The 6,000-nt window shown below is 33.3% G+C and overlaps 1 protein-coding gene across 8 annotated transcripts in view; it reads left to right on the top strand.

Annotated features, from left to right (window-relative positions):
- The first annotated feature begins 1,766 nt into the window (after positions 1-1,766).
- The window catches only part of LOC114328287 (CCR4-NOT transcription complex subunit 4), a 109,427-nt gene continuing 105,193 nt past the window's right edge, over positions 1,767-6,000 (top strand). For 3 of the 8 annotated variants that reach the window (XM_028277109.2, XM_028277108.2, XM_028277107.2), the window contains exon 1: positions 1,782-1,888. The gene's annotated coding sequence lies outside the window, so the exon portion shown is untranslated. Of the gene's footprint in view, positions 1,972-2,067; positions 2,086-2,248; positions 2,296-2,938; positions 3,098-6,000 lie in introns of those variants that run through there. The other 5 variants (XM_028277101.2, XM_028277102.2, XM_028277104.2 and 2 more) reach the window with 5 other exon arrangements.

The following is a 6,000-nucleotide window of genomic DNA, read 5'->3' as shown; positions in this document are numbered from 1 at the left end:
AGAGATATTGCTAAAGAATTAGGCTATACCATATTAAAAAATGACTTAAATCGAACAACAGGTTTAGGAAAAATGAGCCATCAAAAATTACCCATTTTTTGGGGTGCCAGTTTTTTGTGCCGGTGAGTGTAATTAAAATTTTTGGCAACAATTATTGTTCAGAAATCATTTCTTTGTGGCATTTTTCAATGTGTTTGTGTGTGTTTTATTCTTTTATTTTTTTAATTTTTGGTATTGTTTTAATAAAAAATTTTGGAAAGTAGTAAGTATTAAAATTAGTTTAATATTTAAATAAAATATAAATAAACTGTTTAAAGTATATTGATTTCGTTGAAATAATATAATAGAAGTATAACTTCTTACGTGCGTACAAAATACACACATCCTTTTTTTATATACTCGTCTGGGCAGAGCAAAAAATGAAAGAGCTGAGATGTTGGTACAATTATATCAGAAAGAACAACTGGTAATTAAGAAGATTTACTACATTCTAGCTCCATAAGATAGTTCGGGTTTATGGGTTTGTGGCAGTACATCGGGGCAGGGCCCTTTTGTGAGCCCTTCAGACACTTAGACCTCCTACGGCGGGTCCATTGTATTACCCCCATCTTACTGACCGAAGACCTGGTTCTTAAGCGTTTCTTTGGGCCAGGCTGCACCGGGCTTCCATGTCTCAGAATCAACAGGGTCTGCAAATCTGAGCTCCTCCTGTCGATGCCACCCGAACGTCTAATTCCCCAGAAACTTTATGGACTCACAGAAAGCCACAAGTCTCTTAAAACGCAACTCCCTCGCCTGGCTCGGCTGCATAGATACCGATCCCAGGATCTGCCATCTCTGATACACCAATGCCGAGCATTCCCAGAGGACATTTGAGGAGGTTTCCTCCTCCTCATTACATAGACGGCACCGTGAGCCATCCGCCAGTCCAAGCAGATGAAGGTGCAGTCGGAGTCTACAGTGGCCAGTGAGCATACTGACCACCAGGGGCATCTTCTATGATCTAGAAGAAGCAGTTGGACTGTGAGACTTTTGGATGGCCGCACTATGTGGAGACTAGCCTGTCTCAAACCTCCAGAACTGGCCCAGGAGTCCTGAAACTTCCGCAGAAGAAGCTGCCTGAGACTACCCCGATCAGTAGTGAAGTATGTACTTCCAATCACAGGTTCGGGTCTCACAGGCAGAGTGGATTGAGAAAGGATGTATTTATTTATTTGATCGACTACCAAAAATCCTTAGATAATACTTTTTTCAATTTTTCATTAGTAAATAAGAAAGTAATAAAAATAACATTGATAACATCAAAGCAACATTAGATTAACTATACAATCTCCCACATCATTGACTACAATAATGGTCAATGATGGACATTTTTGACGCAGTTGTATATTATGTTGCCTACTTTTCAGTACATTGTATTGACGTTTATAAAAATAACCATTTCCAATAAAGAAAAAAATTTAAAAGTGTAAAAAATATTGTTATAATTGTTCTTGTATTAGTTTTTGTGTGTTTTAGAATTGTGTAAATTTAAAGAGTTGGAGATAAATATTGTTATTTACGAGATTATACAGTACAGTAAATAAAAAAAATGTAGGTAAAATTTCAATTAATGTAAAAATCAAATGGTTTATTGCTTTTGTAGAGGACTAAATCATTTTGCAATGTTGCATAATTATGTAGATTAGCTAGGTATTTATATTTTTTTATATAGAAGTTTTGGTTTAGAAAGTAAATTCTATTTTTAAATAGGTAAACATTTAAGCGGTAATACGTTTTAGTGTTGTGTGAACTTGCCTTGACCAAGAAGATTATTCTGCGCCTGATTTTGCGCAAAGATTTAAGATCAAAGTCGCCATATTGGTAACTGTCTAATTCGGAAATTTAAGTAAGTAAATATAAGATTATCCACGTATTAACTTAGTTTCTCGCACTTTTAATCGCTTATTTTACTTCCACATCGAGTGATTCGTAAGTAAATGTATAATGTAGTTATTTATTAGTGTCCCTTAACAAGAGAAAACACTTGACGATTTTTGAGTTATTGCATAAAATACAAGAGTTCTGAAAAAAAATTGTGAAAAGGTGCACGTAGTTTACTATACATTGATAATATCTTTGTTATAAACGTTGGGGAAGGATTGTGAATTTCGTTATTACCTATGAGAAATCCTACAGTGAAAATTGCTACATGGCAGGTTATTTGACAGATGTTCCATTTTTTTGACATTCTTTCTAATTTATAACATTAAATAGAATCAAAAACAGTTAACTGACTTGTTCCGAGTTGACCAAGTATGTATATTTTGCCATTAGCCATAAAGAAACCTTATATTTCACATAGATTCACGGAATTAAGTGTGGGGTATACCCTTTACTAACAAAGAAATTCCAAGAAGTTGATGATCTATCGGCATTACACATTAGAGATAAGCTAATCAAAAGGGAGTTTTACATTATTGTAATTGTGTCAACGTTTTGCATTACAAAATATTGTATAGGACTGGATCATTTTGTTTTTATTGGAAAATTCTTAATGATGTTCTGGTATTTAAATACCTAGTTGTCCAAAAAGTAAAAAATCAAAGTAGTATTATAAAGCAGACAAGTGCTTTTTAACTGATCTAAAAACGTTCTGTTTTTAATAGAAATTTTGGAAAATTTAAGTGAAAACAGTCACTCCCTATGTGAATTTTATCCTTTACCTAGAAAATTGTTATCATACAGAAACTTTTATCTTGTTTTTATTAAATGCCTATTAAAACTGTGCCAATCTATCACAAATAATTAAGTACATACACAATTATTAAAATAATTTCTAGAACATAAATTTGGCATAATTAGTTACCTGTTGTAACCTCAAACAATGATAACATTGATATAGTGATAAACATTTTTAGAATTTCCATTTTTTTAGTCACATTGTATGGATTATCCAAAAAGTGATTGCCATAGTGTACACACGTTCCATTTCCCTATTTGTAGTGCCATTATTTTTTTTTTGAAAAAGTGTTTATTGAAGATTATTTAAATGTTTTTGAATTGTATGTAATTTGGCTCATTGTGGATTTAGTGCACATATATTTGGAAGCATTAGGTATGTACCTGCAGAGTGTTTTGTTGTAAAAATATAATTTCTTGTCCAGAACTTAATTTAATTGATTCAAACTTAACCCAACTTTACCTGTTGTTCAATGTAATAGAAACTCTCTCTCTCCTTTGGCGCTACAGCCCAAGTCAGGCCCTGGCCTCTCCCAGTATCCACCTCCAACTATCTCTGTCCCTGGCTGTTCTCCAGTAATAAAAACAACTCTACGAATACTCTAAATTGCTATGTTTGTTTTTTTAAGACCTGTTTTGATTTAAAAATTTATCTATTTTTTTTATATCTAGATGATTTTATGTCCAAATTTTATATTTTTGCCTTATGAATGTAGAAAATTTTAGATCTATTTTTACTACAGTGCCATACACAGTTGTTTCATAAATTAATACCTTCGCTGGGTTTCGAGGCAAATAGACCTTCTATTACACTAATGGTTGGCGATGTCGACTGTGTTGTAACAAACTGTGGGTTTTGTTAGTTGTTCAACCATCTTGTTCTTCTAACACGATTCTTACCAATTGGTTGCATTGTTCCGATAGTGATTCTTTTCCCACCTTTAGTATTTTTCTTTTCTTTAACTGTAACTTACGTTAACGTTAACATTTATTAACCTCAGTAAACAAGAGATCAGAGCAGTCATTGAAATGGTGACTGGATATTGCTATTTAAGAAACCACATATACAAACTAGGTATAGTCGGAAAAATGAAAGAAAACCCATGAATGATCACATCAATCATTTATTTTGTATTTGCTGTCATTTTCTATAAGCAATGTTTGTTATTTATAGAAAAAGACAGCAAATACAAAATAAGTGATTGATGTGATTGTTCATGGGTATTCTTTCATTTTTCCCACTGTAAGGTGAATGAACCATGATGCAGATAATGCTAAATGGAAGAGTAGACTGTCATAAGACATGTGCTAAGTGATGTGAGGCAGGTATTCACAGAGACTAACAAGTCTTGCCTGATCTAAGAAGAAGAACTATTATGTTTATTATTTTAATTGCTTTTGCGGTAATAATAAATAAAAAACGGATTTCTAACTCACAATAATAAACTTTTACTGCTAAACTTGCAATTTATTTATATTTTTCTTGTCCCTCATCCTTACATTATTGGCTTCATCCCTTATGGTTCTTCTCATGCTTTCTTCTATTTTAACCCACTTTTAGCCCCACTTTTGTTACTTAAATAAACAGAGTTGTAGTAGTAATTTCTGAGCTTTTTTGTATGTACCTAATTAGGTTACGCAAATAGATTTTCATAAGATTTTTTTTGTTACTTTTGACATTAACAGATAGCACATGTGTGTTAACTGGGACATGTATGTTCCAGTGGTAGTGGTAACCTATGAAAAAATGGTCCAAGTGTTCCTAAACATTTATTTAACATAATTTTACAGCTTTAACTCTGTGGTGCTAAGGCAAAACCTAATATGTCAAAAACCTGATTTTGCAGCAGATGAGTTTAAAAATTCGCGGCGTCGTTGTAATAGTGGACATATCGGAAACTAATTTTATCATACTGGTTACATGGATGCATTTAGCCATGTAGGGTTTTGTCATCATATTCTTTATCACTCAATGTTCATAATATTGGCATTAAAAACGAAAAATCGATAATTTTTGACATATTGGGTTTTGCCTTAGTACCATAGAACTGTGGTAAGGTAAGTTGTTCATCATTGCTATTCAGCATCGTCTTCTTGATCATACGAATCAGAAGATGTCTCTGCCTCATCATTTTTGTCCCTATCATCATCAGTCTCAAAACAGTCCGGCTCACTTTCAATATCTGAAAGGTTATCGACTAAAGATTGAAGTTCCTTTTGAGAAAGCCCTCGTTTCAACCTACTGCAAAAAAACCCAATGGGTTAAATATGTCCCAGTTAAAAATACCAGTGGGTCATTATTGTCTAACTAGGGTTATTCCTAGAAAATCAGGAATATTTCTAGCAAAATGCTATACCTTATTAGAACATGGTGTATCACTGATATAAATGCAGAAAAATATTCACTTACTGTTCAAAAATCTTGATGTGAAAATGGTAAAAAGCGAATATAAACTCATTAAAATGTTGAGCACTTGTGAAAATAAATCTGTAACTGACTCCGGAAGTCATGCAGTGTTGTCAATTCAGTTTTATTTTCTTGCTTTTGCACTAAGAAACCACTAAAGCAAAACTACGTTTAAATCGGGACGCATTTGAGCCAGTAAATATTTTTAAACTTTTAGTGGGACATATTTATCCCAAGGGGGCCGAAAGGGTTAACTTTTTTAATAATAAACTCTTAAAATAACAAATCATGCAACATAAAATAAAATCATGAAATAGGTATCTTTTTCTTTCGGTATCATACTATGTCCTCTCAAACGAATGCACTTGTGATATGCGAGCGGAGGCCAGCATCTGCTCTGGTGAGAGCATATCTGTGACCTGCCTCATGTCTCGTTTAAATGGCTACAGCATCTCTATTATACCCTATTCCACGAACATATGCCTGTTTTGGATTACTTCGACAACGAATATTTTACTGCGCAAAATAAGAAGAACGAAAGTAAATTGCAAATTACATTGTTGTTTATTGGAATAATTATTAGCGCCATTTATACTTTCGTACTTCTTATGTTGCACAGTAAAATATTTGTTGTCGAAGTAATCCAAAACAGGCATATGTTCGTGGAATGGCCCATACAGTTATGCCATGTGCATTCATAGTTGGACTTGTTATCATACTAGGTCCCCCTAACATTTGGCAATTATATTCTTTGACATAATTTTAGGTTTAACAACTTCACTTTCCAATATGATTCATGACTCTGAATATATGTTACCATTGGGACAGGTACATCTCATTGTGTGAGCTGTTTCAATTCTGCACTTGATCTC

The sequence above is a fragment of the Diabrotica virgifera genome, chromosome 3 (genome assembly GCF_917563875.1).
Source record: "Diabrotica virgifera virgifera chromosome 3, PGI_DIABVI_V3a".
Taxonomy (NCBI): Eukaryota; Metazoa; Arthropoda; class Insecta; order Coleoptera; family Chrysomelidae; genus Diabrotica; species Diabrotica virgifera.
This window is presented reverse-complemented; position numbering and strand designations above follow the sequence as displayed.